Source organism: Somniosus microcephalus, chromosome 8 (genome assembly GCF_052327205.1).
Source record: "Somniosus microcephalus isolate GS21.2 chromosome 8, FLI_Smic_1.0, whole genome shotgun sequence".
NCBI lineage: Eukaryota > Metazoa > Chordata > Chondrichthyes > Squaliformes > Somniosidae > Somniosus > Somniosus microcephalus.
Window position 1 is genome coordinate 151,075,656 of NC_140994.1, and position 20,179 is coordinate 151,095,834.

Sequence of the window (20,179 nt, forward strand, 5' to 3'; positions counted from 1 at the left end):
TGTTTTGGTTCAAAAGCTTAAGACCCAATTTTAACCAGCCCTCGTATCTGACGAGAGTAGGAAGTGCAGTGTGTTACAGTCGGGGCAGCTTAGTACTCACCCTGTTCGTGCTGCACTCGTGCTTCGTGCCATTTTAACAGATGCATTTCAGGCCTCGTGTGAGGTTCTCGCCGCAGCCAGGCCAGGGTCTTATAAATATGCAAAAGTTAGAGTCCTATGATGTAAATAGGACCCTGATGCAATTTTAATACACAGTCATGCATTCAATGCTCTGTACCAACCTCCTCAGGGAAACCCGATGCAATTTTAATGCATAGTTGCGTGTTCAAGGCTCTGTACTTGCATCATCAGGGAAACCTGATGCCAAGTGAGAAAAGGCCTAGAGAGAGCTGAAAAGGTAAGATTTTAAAAATTTTGTTGAGTTTCCTTGTGTGCCAGGAGGAGCAGGATTGAATAACATTTATGTAAGATCTTAATGATCTCTGAGTTCTATGGACAAGACATCAATAGGCAGCAGCCAGTATGTTTGAGCAGTAGATCAACATTTATTAAGCATACAGCGTAATATACTTAATATTAGGCGATAGTTTTAACAAGTAGCTCACAGCCCTTGGTCTCTGGAACCTCTCAGACACAGATGATGTCATCTTAAGTCTGTTCCTTTGTCCTTGCTTTACGTCTGTGTAAAGTTGTTCTTTGAGTATCGAGGTTTTAACCCTTTTTTTATCAACAGTTCGTTTGGCCAGTGTCCATATATGGGCCTAGAAATTCAGTTGCTTGCGCCAGCCGTTAGCGCCTTAAGAGAAGTGAATTTCGGGCGCTACGCGTGTAGCGTCCGGGCGCAGCGCGATCTGCGCCTCGCCCTAAATTAAGTAGACATTTAGCGCCGGCGCAAAGTTTAGCGCGCGCTCACCTGCGCGCGCAGAAAATGATGTCATATCCTCGTGCAACGCCCTTTGCGCGCCCCGATCCAGAACTTCAGTGGGACCGCCCCATTGTGTGGCCGGCGGCCCGCACGCTTGTTTAGTGGAACGCAACAGAGCCGACGCGGGACCCGGGGAGCGTAAATTAAAGGGCACTTACCCTGCACTATAAAGGGCAGGCATTTTGCAGCAAACACTCTTGTGCAACGGATTTCTGGAGAGAGACCAAGGAAGACAGCTTTCTGGTTTGGGCCAACACTAGCTCAGGTATTTTTGGCTTCAGGCCAGAGCGTTGCAAGTGGCCTCTTGGATATTTGACTGTTTGGCAGCATATTATGGGGGCTGCATGGGGTGCCAACGCTGAGTTTCAGCGTCATGTCCGTAGGGCTCGCAGACGCGGTGTGAGAGGGGCAGCCCTGGCTAGACGCAGAGGGGGCAACAGGCGTCGGCAACATAGGCCTTACCCAGTCAGGGCATACCGCCAGCAGCGCACCTACCTCAACATGAGTGGCGCGAGATGTGTAAAAAGGCTGAGATTCCGAAAGGAGGTGGTTGCAGAGATCTGCCATCTGCTTCGCAGAGATCTGCGTCCAAAGCTCAGGAGCAGGACGTCTCTGTCGGTGGAGGCAAAGGTGACGGTGGCCTTGAACTTCTATGCCACCGGCTCCTTCCAATCCGCTGCTGGGGACATAGCTAACATATCCCAGTTCGCCGTGCATTGCTGCATCCACCAGGTGACCGATGCCCTTTTCAGAAGGAGACGCCAATTCATCTCCTTCCCCATGGCCCTGGAGAGGCAGCATCAGCGTGCACTGGGATTTGCAAGATTCGCGGCCTTCCCCTTGGTGCAGGGCGCCATTGACTGTACGCATGTGGCTTTGCGGGCACCTGTGGAGCATGCCGAGGATTACCGCAACCGGAAGGGCTACCATTCCCTCAATGTGCAGCTGGTGTGTGACCACAAGCAGCGCATCCTAGCTGTCAATGCCCGCTTTCCAGGCAGCAGCCACGATGCCTTTATCCTGCGGCAGACAACTGTGCGTGACATGTTCGAGGCACAGCCTCCCCCAGAGGATGGCTTCTCGGGGACAAAGGCTATCCTTTGTGTACCTGGCTCATGACCCCGCTCCGCGCGCCCAGGACCCCTGCTGAAGAGGCATACAACGAGAGTCATCAAGCGAGCAGGAACATAATCGAGCAAACAATTGGCGTCCTCAAGCAGCGGTTCCGCTGCCTGGATCGTTCCGGCGGATCTCTGCAGTATTCCCCGGACCGAGTGTCCCAATTCGCCGTTGTTTGCTGCATGCTGCACAACCTGGCTCTCCGCAGGACTCAGGCACTGCCACCTCACGTTGGACCACCACCTCAGGAGGAGGAGCAGGAGGAGCATGAGGAGGAGGTGCAGGAGGAGGAGGAGTACCATCCCAGGAGGGAGCGAGAAGGTCCAAGGGCCGTCCGTCAGCGGCTTATTGAACGTCACTTCTAAGCCCCCTGTCAGGGAATGCCTTGTGGCCATGAAGGAACATGAACGCAGCCGCTCCGCAAGCCCTCAGCTGGCGAAGGCAACAAACACTTACAGCAACAAACATGGACACTGTCTGAATAAAGAGAAATCTTTATTTTAGACCAATGAAACCCCTTCACACATGAAACCCAGAAACATTAAACGGCCCCAAAAAACAGTACATCAAATGACTCACTCCCACAACCTGGGGAGGAATAACTGAACATTTGTTCAAAAATGGCCTTCATCCTCGGCCTTAACCCAAAAAACATCCCCAGAAACAAAACAACCATGGCCAAAAGAAACATAGGCATCACCATATAAAATAACACTTGGCCACACCGTCTACTTATTGGGCCGCGAGGGCGAGACCTTGTCGAGCCTTTTGGGGCCCCTGCCCGGCCTGCTGCTCCTCCGCAAGCTCTGCCCAGTGGCTGCTGCGAGGCTGGGGAAAGGCTCCTGAGGGTTAGATGTCCTTCCGGCAGATGCCCTTGGGGGGTGGCCTAGACGGGGTTTGCCCCTCGAGGGGCCGGCTGGTGATTGGCGCAGCTGTGCCTGGCCAACATCATTCGCAGCCGCTTGCCGTTGAGGCGCCACTGGGGGAGTGGCGGTGACGGCTGGAGGAATGTGTGCAATCTGGCGGATGGTCGGCCCTGGCTGGTGATGTGCCACTCTGGCACTCGCACGGGCCCGCACTGCAGCATGCGCACCAATCTGCCGAAGGGCAGCCCGCTGTGCTGCTGCAGCGCGGCGGGTGTCCAGGCGATGCCTGGCTGACGCAGCGCGTGTGGCAGCAGTCAGTGCCCCTGTTGCCCTGGTCTGCGACCGCAACAGAGCAGCCACTGTCTGGACGGCATCACTGATCAGCCAGCCACTCGCGGCATGTGAGGCCCCGAACTCGCGCACACTACTAGCCAGGGACTCGATGGCCTCAGGCATCCATGCCACTACCCCCATCAGCTCGGTGTGCCGGCGATCCGAATCCTGGGCCATTTGATCGAGGTGGCGCACCTCCTCTGAGTTGAAGGTGGCCGGACTGGAGTCCGGACTCTCCCGCTGGGGAGCAGGGGGCAGAGCTGGCCGACCCTTGCCACGTTGCCGGCGGCGACTGGGCCCAGCAACTGCACTCCCCTCCGATCCTTCCCACCTCTGGGGGGAAGGCCGCGGACCAACCGCAGCCCTCCTGGGTTGCTGGACGCCACTGGTCCCAGCAGCTCCACTCCCCTCCGACACTTCCTCCAGGCTCTCCTCCAGGGAAGACGTGTCCACTACTTCGGCATCTGCAGCCGCACCTGACTGCTGCCCTGATGGTCCGCCTTCCTGTTCCTCCTCCTCCTCCTCCTCGGAGAGGCTGTCAGTGGCAGCTTCAGGGAGCTCCTCGTCACCAGCTGAAAGCAGGAAGGCACAAGAGTAGCTTTAGAGTGAGGAGAGGGCATCAGCGAGGGAGGCATGACTGGTGGCATTCAGCGCATTGGTCGGACAATGGCAAAGGAGGTAGATCGGATGCGCAAGTGCGACGAGAGAGGTCCAAAAGGTGATGTCCATACCATTGTGGCCCAGAAGAGGGTCGGCATCTCCACAGGCGACGGGCCCAATCACCCGGGATCCCATGAGGCGACTCACGCACTCCTCCAGGGGAGTGAGCTCCTGGATCTGGGGGCGGCCTCCCCCAGTCTGCTCCTGGTGCCTTCGGTTGTTGACAAGTTTTGCCTGCAAGAGAAAGGACGGCCTGTAAGTACGGTGTGTAGCCCTGATGTGGTGTGCGCTGCCTCCCATGGTGGAATAGCTTGGCCAGTGTGTAGCCCTGATGTGGTGTGCGCTGCCTCCCATGGTGGAATAGCTTGGCCAGTGTGTAGCCCTGATGTGGTGTGCACTGTCTCCCATGGTGTAAAGTGCAGAATGTGCAATTGATGTTCATGACTGTCCCATAGCTGCTGGCTGAGGGCTGGCCATTAGGGCTTTCAGGTCCCTTTGCCCATCATGTCAGGTGTACATGCAAGGATGAGGGGGAGACTGGAAAGGGTACTCACCCTGACAATCCTGGTCAGGTCATTAAACTTCTTCCGGCATTGGACATTGTCCCTGGGGGCATCGCCGGTGGCCGACACCCAGCGGGCGACCTCCCTCCAGGCTTTCCTATAGACGCTGGTGGGAGGCTTCCTGCCAGTGTCCGGGAACAAGATGTGCTGTCTCTTCTCCAAGGCCCTCACCATCACCTTCAAGTCATGGGCTGTGAAGCGCAGGGCATGCTCACGGGCCTTCTGTACCATTGCCATGGCTCCTTCTGATCACCAGCAGTGTTCAGGCCTAGCTGGAAGGCTGCAGTGTGCAGGCCGTTGCAGCAGAACAAGTCGACCCTTCCCCCTTTAAGAGCTGGCCGGCGCCACGGTGTCTGCTGTCAATCAAGAAATGGCCGCACCTGCGCTGCGCCCGGCCTCGGCGCTATCCCTCTGCACCACCGGCTTAGCGCCTAAAGATAGGCGTGCAACGCCAGTTTTAGCGCTCAAGCAACCTCTTAGGGCGAAGCTACTGAATATCGGCGAAGTGCCATCGACTTTGCGCCGGGCGCAAACTTTAGCGCCCGCCCGACTTTACCGCCCCAAAAGTGGCTATACTGAATTTCTAGGCCATGGTCTTTAACAAAATCACCTTTTATAAGTGGTTCTAATGGTCAAAATATCATTGTCACTCAGACTAAGGTAGCATCCTGCCTTTCCAGTAATTTTCCACCAACTTTGCCATGCTCAGTGTTATCTTGTTTATAGTTTTTCACCCCATTGGAATTTACTTTATCTCTTTCATTTCTAGCTTCCCTGGTACAAGGCTTTTATACCAAGGGCCCATATCAGCGCTGTTTCACTAGTCTTAAGGTATCCAAACTATCTCACTTTAATCTACCAGATAAATACCTTATCTCCATGATCTCTCTCATTTTATGTCCTTATACTAATTATTTTTCAAATACCATTGCAATTAGTTTTGGTAAGCGAATTCAAAGTTCTATACAGCATTATAATATGTTATTTAATGATTTAATCTTCACTCGCAGTCTGTGGCTGTTTGTTATCAAAACTTAGTCAAAACTGCTTTTGACTGTGCAGCTACATTTTGAACAAGTTTTAGCTTTTTACTTACGCAGGAGTAATTATGGGTAATATTATTTGTTCAATGGCTACACTTGAAGTTATACATATATGATTCTCATCTGCTAACTATCTTTAAATATCAGCCTTTCGTACAAGTCCCCTCCTCGAGGATGAAATGTTTTAAACATTGATTCCTCGACTACTTCAATCTATTCTCTGACTAGCATTGCTGCTAATTGGAGTCCTCTAATTGAGGGGAATGGAGTGCTTCTCAAATGAGGTTTTATCCCCCTTTTCATTATAAGCCTGGGTTCTAACTATGACACAAACAGGGGCCAATCACCTATCCTCATGGATGGAGGACACCCTGGGGCCTCCCCAACCATCATGTCGGCCGTGCTGATATGTCTTGCCTTCTAGTGCATCCCAGCCTATCTTTTCTCCTCCGCCCGCTGCTCCTATTGCTGCATCATATGATCTGGCAGTAATGGCCCTTATCTGACCCCTTACTTAAATTCAATTCACTGTTCTGGTGTTGCAATTCTGCCCCGCCTGGGGTATCCTCTGTTTCTTCTATCTTTCCTGATGTTACCCCGCCTGGGATCTCCGCTACCTTGCTTCGGATCTTCTCTTTCGTTGTGCTCAATTAATTTGTTAGTGCTGGTTAGTCATAGGCATGAGTATACAATTGGCTTATGTATCAAAGTCTTACTACATTGGTTACATATATCAAATACACTATCATTACAAGTTGGAGAACTACCAGTGCATGTGAAATAATATGAAATAATGATGATATATCAAGCCTAATATCCCACCAGCGTGAGTTGTCCTCTATGCTGTCAATTTCAATATCCATTCTCGAGTTGTCTTGCTCCAAAACATAAAAATGCTTTTGGGAGGAGTTCAGTCGCATCATGAGCTCACTGAAACCCTCAAACATCAGGGGAATGTCGTATCCGAATTGTGTCACATAATTGTGCAGCTCATACATAAGTATCTCATTGACTGTCAGTTTCACTTGAGCATCGGTTTTGATATTGAGTAAAATGTGTTGGTTGATGGGACAGGTCCTGTTAGACCCGTAAAGCATGATAGTTGCGGTAGTAGTGACACGGGAGGCACCAACAAAACCACCTCATACTGGTTTTTCCCACGCTCTATTAGCTACAAAACACAATTATTACAGTCACAGTTAAATTCAGTCTCGCAATCATTTCAAGCGACATTACAGTTTAACATCTAATTAACAAATCATGGACTTAAAAGATTTTCCAGATCTCTCTTTTATTCGTATCCATCTTGTGGATAATTCTTACGAAACATGATTTCTCCTTAGCCCTCAATTGTCCCAATCCAAATTCCATGTAACTCTCCACTTCAATTTCAATTGCAATCCCTCTAACAGGTACCAGTGTGTTTAACTCTGTTCTGATTGTTTCATTAATTAGATAGTTTCTCAATGGGGTATGTGTCAATGCTTTAAAAGTTGTCTTACTCTCCTGAGCCACATTAACCATTTCATGTCTTGCTGTTATCAAGTAACTGAGCATGTCTGAGACCCGTTCTACAGTGCAAATTCAACATACATTCCCAGATGGTAATTTCTTCATACGTAACAAATCACATTTGCACACTCATATCAGTATCTCCATATCGTGCCACATGTGCCATCCGATACAAGCCTTTCTCAGGCTTTCAGGAGATCTTATCAAAAGATCGTCTGGAGGTCTTTGTTCATCTTCCTCTGCATGATCCTGATGTCTTGGGTAGTGGCCAGGCTATCAAATTCAGTTTTCTTAAAAAGTTCATTATAGGCAGGGACACAAATGTCTCCAAGAGAAATCTATCAATTTACTATTCTTAACAATACTTTCCTGACTTTCACGAGAACGTTCAGAAAATTCCAAATTGGTGGTGTAATTCTCCTGTTTCTAGCTCACACCCTCAATCACTTCCTCTCTCCATTTTGCACATCCCATTATACCATTCATATCTCATTGATGAGCCCTGGAGGGACTTTACTGTCCAGTACAATATTTAAGATTGAAAACATAGATCAAACATTCTCACTTGGTCCAAGTTATTAACACTTTTTAATTCATAATTATTTTAGAGGATATTTTATTTTCCCAAAAGTAACACAATAAATAGTGCCTGAGTCCATTTTGTTATTACAAAATTATCCCAAAATCCAAACAGCAGTATCGTTGAACTGATAGGTTTTCTCAATGTTCAATTTCATTTCTATCAATATATCTTTCATTTCCAATTTCAGAAATGAGTGATTCCCAGGCTAGGTGGCTTACACAGTGTTTTAACATTAGAGACAGAAGTGCTGCAATTAGTTTGCAAGGTAACTTCCATATAACAAAAGAAAGAAGATAATCCATTGTGACTCTGCTTAGAGCCCAAAGGGTTAATTTATCAAATCATAATTTTCCTTCTGTCACTGTGGGGAAATGTTAACTTAAAATTAAGAAACTTAAATTTAATAATGTCCAATATCTTAAATGCCACACTAAAGTTGTTGCTTGATGAACTTAAACAGCTGTCAGTGGAAAGGGTTAACTCCTTTGCAGGTCTTTAAGATGGTGGAGCAAAACATTTCTTATTGTCCTTTCTTCAGATGCTGTTCCAAAATACTGTAAAAATATTGAATATAACTGGAGAAGAATTCATTTTTCACATTTAAACAAATCAAATCAAACTGCTTTGGAAGATTTCACCATAGGAACCGTGACTCTAAGGTTAAAGCTTAGACTGAAATGTAATCTTTTGTTAAACAAACTTTTTGTTCTCCTTCAGTTTTTACACACCAGCTTAACTTAAATTGCAGTCCAAATTTTTTTTTCAATTCTTGGGGTACAATCTTATTCGCACATTTTTAAAACTTCCAAAATCCAAGACAGGACAAAAGTTTTAAACGCTTTTAACACTAGCTGGAGTGCCCGGCAGTGCCGAGGGTTTTTTGAGGGCATGTTATCATGTTGTTATGAAAAAAGTACAAATAATTTTTATATATATAAATGAGTTTGTCTGTCTGTCTGTCTTTGTGGGAAGGAGAGAGTGAGAGAGAGAGAGGGAAAGAGAGCGAGAGAGGGAAAGAGAGAGGGGGAAGGAGAGAGAGAGAGAAAGGGGGAAGGAGAGAGAGAGGGGGAAGGAGAGAGAGAGAGAGGGGGGAAGGAGAGAGAGAGAGAGAGGGGGGAAGCAGAGAGAGAGAGAGAGGGGGAAGGAGAGAGAGAGAGGGAGAGGGGAGAAGGAGAGAGAGAGAGAGAGAGAGGGGGGAAGGAGAGAGAGAGAGGGGGAAGGAGAGAGACAGACAGAGAGAGAGAGGGAAGGAGAGAGAGAGGGAAGGAGAGAGAGACAGAGAGAGAGCGGGAAGGAGAGAGAGACAGAGAGAGTTTGAATCGCGGCAGCCGAAGGAAGGAAGAAGGCGAGCTCTCCCTCCCTCTCCCACCCCTTCACTCTTTCCCTCCCTCAGCCTCTCTCTCTCCCTCCCCCTCTCTCTCCCTGCCCCTCTCTCTCCCTGCCCCTCTCTCTCCCTGCCCCTCTCTCTCTCCCCCCCTCTCTCCCTGCCCCTCTCTCTCCCCTCTCTCTCTCCCCTCTCCCGCTCTTTCTCTCTCCCTGCCCCTCTCTCCCGCCCCTCCCTCTCCCCACCCCTCTCTCTCCCCTCTCTCTCTCTCTCTCTCTCTCTCCCTCCCCCTCCCCCTCCACCCCTCTCTCTCTGAGCCGTCCCCGACCGAAATTGGACACGGGAGTCCGCAGCGAAAGGGGTTCATCTGCCGCTCGGCCAACCGGGTCCAAAGGCCCACCGCGTTAACGATGAGGAACCCTGGGCTCGCTTCGGAGCGATGGGCACCCGGCCTCCCGGTGTCGGACTGACTCCGTTCTGGTACCGGAAAGGAGGGAGAGACAGGGGGAGGCAGAGAAAGTGAGGGGGAGGGAGGGAGAGGAGAGGGAGAGAGGGGGAGAGGGAGAGAGAGGGCGAGGGGAGGGAGGGAGAGAGAGCGGGGAGAGAGAAGGAGGCCAGCATTTACCAAGATGGCGGTGATGGCGGGCCGCTGGTTTGGAATCGGGCCCAGCGGGACGGGCGGTGCCTAGCTCAGGTGTGGCTGGCGAGGAGAGGCTGAGGCTTCAAGGCCTGAGGCCTGCAGGCAGCTCATCCACCGTGGATGTAAACAACCCGCAAGCGGAGAGGCCGGGGTGACAGGAGAGAGGGGAGAAAGCGGAGAGAAGGAGGAGGGTGAGGGTGGGACTGGGGCCCATGGTCGGACAGAGGCAGAGTTGCTGCATCACAAACAACAATGGCCGCCGCTTGCTTTTCAGTTTGAAGGATTGGGCCCTGCCCACACACGCCATGAAATGCCCCCCGTGATGCAGTGCACTGCCCCCGTAGGATTGGTCAACCTTCACATCACTCAATGCTAATTCCCCCGTAGGATTGGTCAACCGCTAATGAGCGGGCTAATGAGTGGAATTTTGAAAGTTTTTTGCATACTGTCCGAACACTTTTTGTCTGACCAAAAAGTAAATATACCTATGACGCTCCCCTAATCATACACTTTCTTTTGATATAACATATGTGTAGTTACACTCTATAACTTTTGAGTGATGCCCGGACATACACACAGACACAACGATCCTTTTATATATGCCATTCAAATAAAAATCTGCCTTCCTGTTTTTGCCACCAAAGTGGATAACCTCACATTTATCCACATTATAGTGCATTTGCCATGTTTCTGCCCAATCACCCAACCTGTTCAAATCGTACTGGAGTTTCACGACATCCTCCTCACAGCATACCCTCCCACCCAGCTTTGTGTCGTCTGCAAATTTGGAGATATTACATCCAATTCCCTCTTCCAGATCATTAATATATATTGTGAACAGCTGGGGTCCTAGGACCGATCCTTGCGATACCCCACTAGTCACTGGCTGACACTCAGAAAACGACCCATTTATTCCAACTTTTTGCTTTCTATCTGCCAACCAGTTCTCTGTCCAAGTCAATACCTTGCCCCCAATCCCATGTGCCTTAATTTTGCATGCTAATCTCTTATGCGGGACCTTATCGAAAGCCTTCTGAAAGTCCAAATGCACCACATCCACTGGTTCTCCCTTATCTATTTTACCAGTTACATCCTCAAAAAATTCCAGTAGATTAGTCAAGCACGAGTTACCTTTTGTAAATCCATGTTGACTTTGTCCAATCCTGTCACTGCTTTCCAAGAGCTCTGCTATTACATCTTTTATAATGGACTCTAGCATTTTCCCCACTACCAATGTCAGGCTTAATTCCCCGCTTTTTCTCTACCACCTTTTTTGAATAGTGGGGTAACATTAGCTACCCTCCAATCCATGGGTACTGTTCCAGAGTCTATCGAGTTCTGGAAGATGACCAGCAATGCATCTACTATCTCCAGGGCTACTTCCTTAAATACCCTAGGATGTAGATTATCAGGCCCTGGGATTTAACGGCCTTCAATCTCGTCAACTTCCCCAACACCATTTCCCTACAAATACTGATTTCTTTCAGTTCCTCACTCTCATTAGTCTCTATATTCCCCGACATCTCTGGGAGGTTATTTGTGTCCTCTTTTGTGAAGACAGAACCAAAATATGTATTTTGTTGGTCTGCCATTTCTTTGTTCCCCATTATAAATTCCCCTGATTCTGACTGTAAGGGACATACGCTTGACTTCACCAATCTTTTTCTCTTCACATATCTATAAAAGCTTTTACAGTCAGTTTTTATGTTCCCTGCAAGCTTACTTTCATAATCTATTTTCCCCCTCTTAATTAATCCCATTGTCTTCCTTTGCTGAATCCTAAACTGCTCCCAATCCTCAGGTTTGCTGCTTTTTTTGGCCAATTTATATGTCCTCTCTTTGGATCTTATGTTATCCCTAATTTCCCTTGTTAGCCACGGTTGAGTCACCTTTTTTGTTTTATTTTTATGTCAAACTGGGATAAACAAATTCTGTAGTTCATCCATGCGATCTTTGAATGTTTGCCATTGCCTATCCACCATCAATCCTTTGAGTGACATTACCCAATCAATCCTACCCAACTCGCGTCTCATACCATCATAGTTCCCTTTATTTAAATTCAGGACCTTAGTCTCTGAGTCAACTACTTCACTCTCCATCTTAATGAAGAATACTATCATATTATGATCGCTCGGACCCAAGGGGCCTCGCACAACAAAATTGCTAATTAATCCTTTCTCATTGCATAATACCCAGTCTAAGATTTGCTGAGTGAAAGGAAACTTAAAAAATTGCTGGAATTTCAGTTTGTGTGAAAGTGTGTGTTAAAGTGTGAAAGTTTTCCTGACTATGAATACTTCAGACGTTACAGTATTTCTTTTGTCTGAAAAGTCTGTCTTTAAAAGAAAGATTTTGTTATGTGTGTTTTAGCTCCACCCAGTTACCTGTCTTTTCAATGATGGCTCCCTTGTCAGCCTGCTGGGTGAACATAGGAACATAGGATATCGGAACAGGAGGAGGTCATTCAGCCCCTCGAGCCTGTTCCGCCATTCAATGAGATCATGGCTGCTCTGCGACCTAACTCCATATACCCGCCTTTGTCCCATATCCCTCGATACCTTTAGTTAACAAAAAGCTATCAATCTCTGATTTAAAATTAACAATTGATCTAGCATCAATTGCCATTTGCGGAAGAAAGTTCCAAACTTCTACTTCACTTTGTATGTAGAAGTGTTTCCTAATTTCACTCCTGAAAGGTCTGGCTCTAATTTTTATACTAAGCCCCCAGTCCTAGAATCCTGAACCAGTGGAAATAGTTTCTCTCTATCTACCCTATTTGTTCCCCTCAATATCTTGAAAACTTCAATCAGATTACCCCTTAACCTTCTAAATTCTAGGGAATACAACCCTAATTTGTGTAATCTCTCCTCATAACTTAACCCTTGAAGTCCGGGTATCATTCTGTGAAGAGCCGCAAAGAGATTTTCTTCCCCAGCAATGGGATGAAGAAACCTGCTGGTGAAATGAAGAAGGCATAGCTGGAGGTGGCAGAGGAGCTGAGCAGCAGGAGCGTAGTGCCATGCTCAATGATTCAGTGCAGGAAGCATTTTAATGACCTAACCTGGTCAGGAAAGGTGAGTAGAGTTGCACCCTCACCTACATCCTGCTGTGCGCATCACCCCAACACCTCACTCTGCCTTGTCAAGTCTACTCCATCACATCACTCCTCACACCCACTTAGCTTGCACGCCCACGCATCATTCTCTTTCTATGCATCCCTCACTTCCCCATTTATCCATGCACCACTCCCACTCACCCTCTTCCTTATGCAACTTCATACCTCTCCCTCATAATCACCCTCACCAAATGCACTCCATCCATTGGGTGAACACATGCCATTACACTCACTCATAGGGCTGTTCTTTCATTGTTGCAGAAGAAGAGGGCACAGAACACCAGGGAGAGGCAGAGGACGGGAGGTGGTCCTCCACAAATTTGCCAGTACACAAGTGCAGAGGAGGAAGCACTGGAGATAAGTGAAGTTTCGGCATCACTGGCTGTTGGAGATAGGGAGACAGGAAGACAGGAAGCTCCTAGCTACCTAGTGACACAATTAAATACTAGCGACCCACATGTCATATGGTATTCAGTCATGTTGACTTGATTTCAACAGCGAGTGAAATATGATTATCTTCATAAAAATAAGTTGCAACATTCTTATCTTGCCAGGACTAATTCATGTTTTTTATCGCCCACAGAGCCTTCACGTGTGCAGTGGATGTGGCAGGTGACGAGTCATCAGAGGAGCTTACTCCTTTTTGGGATGCACCGTCACAGGATTCATGCATACCATGCACCATCTCAGATACTCACACTTGGGTGGAAACACGTAGACAGATAGTTGGGTTTTCACTTGGTGACTCACATTTCACAAGTGAGCAAGAGTAGATGGTGGTGGAAGGGACAGCTATGGAGAGTCCTCGTCAGAGGGCACAGCCCTCTCCAAGCTCTGGTTAGCAGGACACAGATGCTGTACCTTGGGCTGTTGATGAAAAGAAGAATCATTGAGCAGCAGGAGACCATGTGCAATGCACTGATGGGCCTTCCAAGCAAATTGACGCTGGTTGCAGAGAGAAAGGAGGAGTCTGCCTCAAGCATGAGTGGGTTGATGTCACAGAGCATTGCGATGATGTATTCTTGCATGGATAGAGTGGCCAGCTCCAATCAAATAAGTCCATGCATGCATTGACCACGGCCGTGCAGACTCTGGATGCCAACATGTCTACCTCCTTAAATAGGATGACAGGTACCTTAACCTTGGCATTACAGCGCCGCACTCATCTACAGCAAAGTGCTCTCCAGCACAGTGGCAGCAGTGAAATGCAGCTGGGCCTTGAGCAGGATGATGGCAAAAGAGGACATGGAAGTGGGGACTCCACTCAAAGCGCTTTCACTTTTCACCCACTGCACCCCTCTCAGTCAGTAGCCCACATGCTGCCTTGTCTCCCGATGGCCGAGTCTGCCCCTGTACAGGTGCATGTGGAGCACAGGCTCCAAAACCCAGAGGACATCGCCCAAGAGCACCTTAGCAGTTAGAGCAGGGATGTGAGCAGGCTGCCTCTACCTCTGCTCAAGCCACACAGGTTGCACCACATAGCAGTAGCAGGAAAAGGAAGAGTAAGGCTTTGTAGTTGCACAAGGGCATGTACATGGGTGTATGCTAGAATTTAATGTTGTTAAATTTCTGTTGTTTAGTTAAAGCACATAAATATTAGTCTTTTGGACCACTTTCTTGTCTTGCCCATTCTTGGTTGCTGGATGGTAAGTTGCCTTTTAAGTTGTTTGGTGTTGAATGGGAAGTCATGAATTGACGGGAACCAATGGGGAGATGTGCAAGTGTTGGTTGGTTGTTTGCAGGACTGCTCTGTATCAGTGGCATTGGGGGATGGCGGGGAGAGTGGCCAGTGCATGTGCTTGTAACATGGGTCCACTTTGCAACCTAAGTGAACCTTGCATTATTAAGGGCATCCCTGGCAGCAATGTGAGCAGCTGGTGATGCATTGCCCTCACCACCTTCCTCCTCCTTCTCCTCCTCCTCCTCGGAATCGTCCGAAGAGGATCTGAGCTCTTTGCCTTGTTCTTCCTGCAGGTCCAAACCTCGTTGATGCGCAATGTTGTGCAAAGCGCAGCACACCACAAATATTCTGGAGACCCTGGCTGGTGCATACTGAAGGGCACCTTTAGATCTGTGTAGGCACCTGAAGTGCATCTTCAACATGCCAATGGCTTGTTTGATCACTCATCTGGTGATCATATGGCATTCACTGTGGTGTTGTTGGGCTTCATTGGTCGTGTTTCTGATGGGTGTCATCAGCCAAGTTTGAAGTTGTTATCCCTTGTTGCATAGCAGCCACCCATTAAGTCTGGGAGCTTGGACTGCAACAGGATGAAAGCATCATGACAGCTCCCCGGAAATCTGGTGCAGACCTGCAGAAAGATCTTATTGTTGTTGCACACCAGCTTCACATTAATGGAGTGGAAGTCCTTGCGGATGATGAAAACTCCTGGTTGATCTGGGGGTGCCCAGATTGTCACGTGTGTGCAGTCAATGATGCCCAACATCTGTGGGAAGCCAGCCAGAGCCGCAAACCCGAGTGCCCACTCATTCTGACTGGTGTCATCGCAGGCGAAATTCAGGCAAACAAGCGATCAGTCACCTGCCTTATGCATTTGTGGGCTGCCGGCTGGCAGATCCTGGATATGTCTCCAGCAGAACCCTGGAAGGATCTGGAGGCAAAATAGTTGAAGGCAGTGGTGACTTTGACAGCTACTAGTAATGCATGGTCACCAGGTCCAGCAGGGACAGGTCTTCTTCTCAGAGGCTGCAGATGTCTGCCACCACCCGACTTAATAACTTGAGCCCCCTGAGACACTGCTGTTCAAACATGTCGAGGAAGCTGGTCCTCTGCCTGTAGACCCTGTTTTGCGGGTAGTGCCTCCTGCGAGCTGCACCTCTCTGCTGCTCCCCTCTCTGCAGCTCCCCTATCTGCGGCTCAGCTACAGATTTCTGAACAGTAGGCTCCTGCTGGTGCTGTTGCTGGTAGTGGGCATATTGGTCCTGTCCGAGGTCCAGTCTAAGGCAGCCATAGTGCCTCCCATCCTGATGTGACTGAGAAAACGTCCAAAGTGTAGAAAGTAACCTCTCAGCAAAAATACTGTGAACAAACCCTTTCCCACGAGCAGGTAAGAAAGCAGCCGTGAGTACTGAATATTTATTGCGGTACTTCCATGAGATTGATTCAGCATCCTCAATTGCGGCTGTGTTCTCACCTTGCCTACACTGACGAGTTTCAGGAAGCTCGGGAAACTCGTGGATGCACCGTTAAATGTAAAATTCAGTTGAAATATCATGCTAATTGAGCGATTAGCAGATGTTAATAGGCAACCCACCATTTCTCCCGAGGGGGTTGCGCACAAGCAGCCTAACACCCTCCAGTTAAACCTGGAATCCAGCGGGTTGGAGGGGCCTTCCCGACGCGTTGACATTTTTGCTGGTTTTAACCCTCCACCTGCACCCAAATCCATGTGCTCCTCCAGGTTAAAGTTCTCCTCATGGTTTCCATTCTCTAGAGCCCCTGCATGTCCCTCCTTCTACAGGTGACATCACAGATCTTTTAGTCCACAGGGTGATACCCATAGACCTTTGAAAGCAATTTAAAGGTAAATATAGATCTACTGTCTAAAATGTACAGTGTATACATTAATGGCAACTTGCAGCAATAACACTTAACTTTGCTGGTTTTGTAGGTCATTAGCTCTTGTCCTCTATTGGACAGAGGTGTGCCACTCCTTCCACGTGGTTCTAACTGCTTTATCGACAGCTCTCTTGTCTCCTACTTACACAAATGCACTACTGCCCTCCCCTTTATACCTAATGTTAGTTTGAAGAATATTTATGTCACTCTCGAAGAAGTTTAAGGCTTTTTGACCTGTGTTCTCAAATTGCTGAAATCTGGTTGAGCTTTAAGGGCAGTCCAGCTTTGAATGCAGCAAGAATGTGCTCTGAAGTGCTTCCTTCAACAGGCACAGGGTATAATTTGAGGAGTAAGGCTTGTGATCAATAATAGGTTGGACATTTTTGTTGATTGAATTATATGTATTTATACTCCAGATGTTTGCTTCAATGTTCTGAAATATATTAAATGTGGAAATGTTGTCAGGAATTTTGATTTAATTATTTATTGACTGAATGATTTATTAAATGTTTTCCATATATTATATCTGTATTGTTTGGGATTATTGTCAAGATTGTCCAATTTTGTTAATGGCCATTGCTTTGGCTTTATATCAGTAGGTGTCTGATAGGCACAGGGAAGATTATACATAAGTAGCTTGAAGAATCATCATGTAATACTTTCTCTGTAATGGGATCTTATTCTGGCTCATGTGTTGTGTTGATTCTTGGTTTTATGTATTATGTGATACCCAATGAAATTTTGCATTTTTATTATTTATTATTACATTCAGGATATTCTTGTTCCATACTCTTTTCATTTCAAATATTAAACATTACTGTTTTTTGCAGCAAGTTTATTGCAACTTGAGAGGAACTATGACTCATCCATATTTTCTGAAATAACTTTCTATGATTTTAACTGTTGTATATGCTAGTCCTGTTTCAATTTGTTTAGGTTGCTCTTGCTTTTTTAAGTTCTTATCCTTTATTGTAATTCTAGCTGTTATAATGTGTGAATCTCCCACTTTTATTTTCTTTTAAAGTGCCTATTCGTGATTCAATGCAAAACATATGGTAAGAATGCAAACTACTTCTTTAGGGTATGATTCCGCTATTAATTCCTCAGATATTTGTTTATTATAAATTCTTGAAGTAATCTTAGCTCTTGCATTCTTTCTCTGTAGGAGGAAAAGCTACTATATTAGTTCATTTTATTATCTAGAAACTTTTTGTGAATGTGTTTCTTTTTCTTTCCCAGTAGTTCTGGACTTATTTTAGTTGCTGAAAGTACTAACCACATTGAAATTGGTTCTCGTGTAATGTGAACAACAATACATTTATTTATCACCTTTAATGTAGCAAAATGTCACAAGGACCGTAATCAGATATAAATTGACACCGAGTCAAAGAAGTAGACATTAGGATGTGTGACCAAATGCTTGGAAAAAGAGATAGGGCTAAAAATTTGGGGAGTTAGTGCCACCCATTACCGCTAATGGATCCTGCGGCAGCTGCCGTTTTCTGGTGGCTGGCAGCACTGCCGATGTCAGCGCTCATCAAAATTATGTAGATAATGCAGATCGTAACATCAGTGAGTGTGCAACGCTCACTTGACGCCTGGTCTGCAAGTTTCAACTTTGCCACTCCACTTAAGTGTGACCAGCTGAACAAGCATTGACAAGCAGGAAGGAGGCTCCAGCAGCAGTATTTAAAGGGATCATCAGCAATAACTTGCACCTGACATGTTTCTGTAGTTTGACTGGCTCTGTGCAACTTTCTGCAACTTCAGCAGCTTTATAAACTTCTTTCAAGGTTCTAAAGTAACAGGGAGTGCTGTTGCAAGTGGGGAATGCCTTCATTCTTATTTAAAGACTTCTGCTCACAGCACTTGCTCACATTCATGGGGGCTCAATTGGCAGACCCGTCGCGCTCGAGTATCTTAGGGAGAGGGAGCAGGGGCAGGGGAGGAGGGCCAGGAGGGCTCTCAACAGGAGACTTTACCCACCTAGGGTCTTCAGAGAGTACCTCTCTTATATCCACTTAAGCAAGGAGCAGTGTATTAGGAAGCTCTACTTCACCAAGGAAGTGGTCACAGAACTCTGCCACCTCCTGCAACCAGACCTACAGCCTGAGAGCAGGGCAACATGGCTCTCCCATTGGCAGTCAAGGTCACCGTGGCCCTCAATTTCTTCGCCAGCAGATCCTTCCAGTCTGCAGTAGAAGACATAGCTAACATCTCACAGTTCGCCATCCATCGCTGCATCCAGGAGGTCACTGAGGCTCTCCAGGAGAAGGGACTACATTTTCTTCCCTCTGAGCAGAGAGAAGCAGGACGAGTGCACATGTGGCTTTGCCAGGATAGTGGACTTCCCCATGGTGCAGGGCACCATCGACTGCACCACATGGCTTTATGGGCGCCGCATAACAATCCTCAGATCTTCCATAACCGCAAAGGCTACCACTCACTTAGTGTGCAGTTGTTGTGCGATCAAGCCCAGCCCTTCCTGATGGTCAATTCCCACTATCCTGGCAGCAGTCACGATGCCTTCATCCTGCGTCAGTTCGGTGTGCCAGCAATCTTCCAGCCACCACATCAAACCCGAGGGTGGCTTCTCGGCGACAAAAGTTATCCGCTCTGCACTTGGCTGATGACTCCCCTCCGCAACCCCACCACTTGATGGCAGCACTCATATAATGAAAGCCATGCTTCCACCAAGAAAATCATCAAGCAGACCATCGGGCTACTGAAGCAACAGTTCTTCTGCCTTGACCATTCGGGAGGAGCCCTCCAGTACTCGACAGAACAGGTGTTCCATTTTGTGGTGCTCTGCTGCATGCTTCACAACTTGGCTGTCATGACGGCCCAGCCCTTGCCACCAGGGATTGTGGGACCACCTCAGGAGGAGGAGGATGAGGAGAAAAGGAAGATGAGCAAGAGGAAGAGGAGGAGGAGGAAGGGAGGAGGCAGGCAGCCAAACCCACTTCTGGACAGGCTGTCCATGAATGACTCATCAGACTCTGATTCCAATGAATGAAACCCCAGATCCCCATCATACCATCCCTCTGTTACAGAATATCACAGCATTCTCCTGGGCACAAAGCTGAAATGAGAGCCACCACAAAAGATTCTAAACAAAATTAATACATTTATCAAAAGTCAATTTACACATACGATATCAATTAATAGGATGGTATGTTGCCTCCAGAATGGTATGTTACCTCCCTGGTGCAATGGTCAAGGATGTCTCAGAAAGGCTGCAGAACATTTTGGAAGGGGAGGGTGAACAGCCAGTTGTCGTGGTGTATATAGGTACCAACATTATAGGTAAAAAACGGGATGAGCTCCTAAAAGCTGAATATAGGGAGTTAGGAGGTAAATTAAAAAATAGGACCTCAAAGGTAGTAATCTCAGTGCCACGTGCTAGTCAGAGTAGAAATAGAAGGATATTTCAGATGAATACGTGGCTAGAGGAATGGTGCAAGGGGGAGGGATTCAAATTCCTGGGACATTGGAACCGGTTCTGGGGGAGATGGGACCAGTACAAACCGCACAGTTTGCACCTGGGCAGGACTGGGACTGATGTCCTAGGGGGAGTGTTTGCTAGTGCTCTGGGGGAGGGTTTAAACTAAAATGGCAGGGGGTTGGGAACCTGAGCAGGGAGACAGAGGAAAGGGAAGCAAGGATAGAAGCAAAAGAAAGGAAGGACAAAAACAAAGGTGGCAGTCAGAGAAATCAAGGGTTTAAATCAAACATGGCTACAGTAAATAATAATTCTAAAAGGTGTAAGAGTGTTAAAAGAACAAGCCTGAAGGCCTTGTGTCTTAATGCGAGGAGCATTCGTAATAAGGTGGATGAATTAGCTGTGCAAATAGAAGTAAACAGATATGATCTGATTGGGATTACGGAAACATGGCTTCAGGGTGAAAAAGGCTGG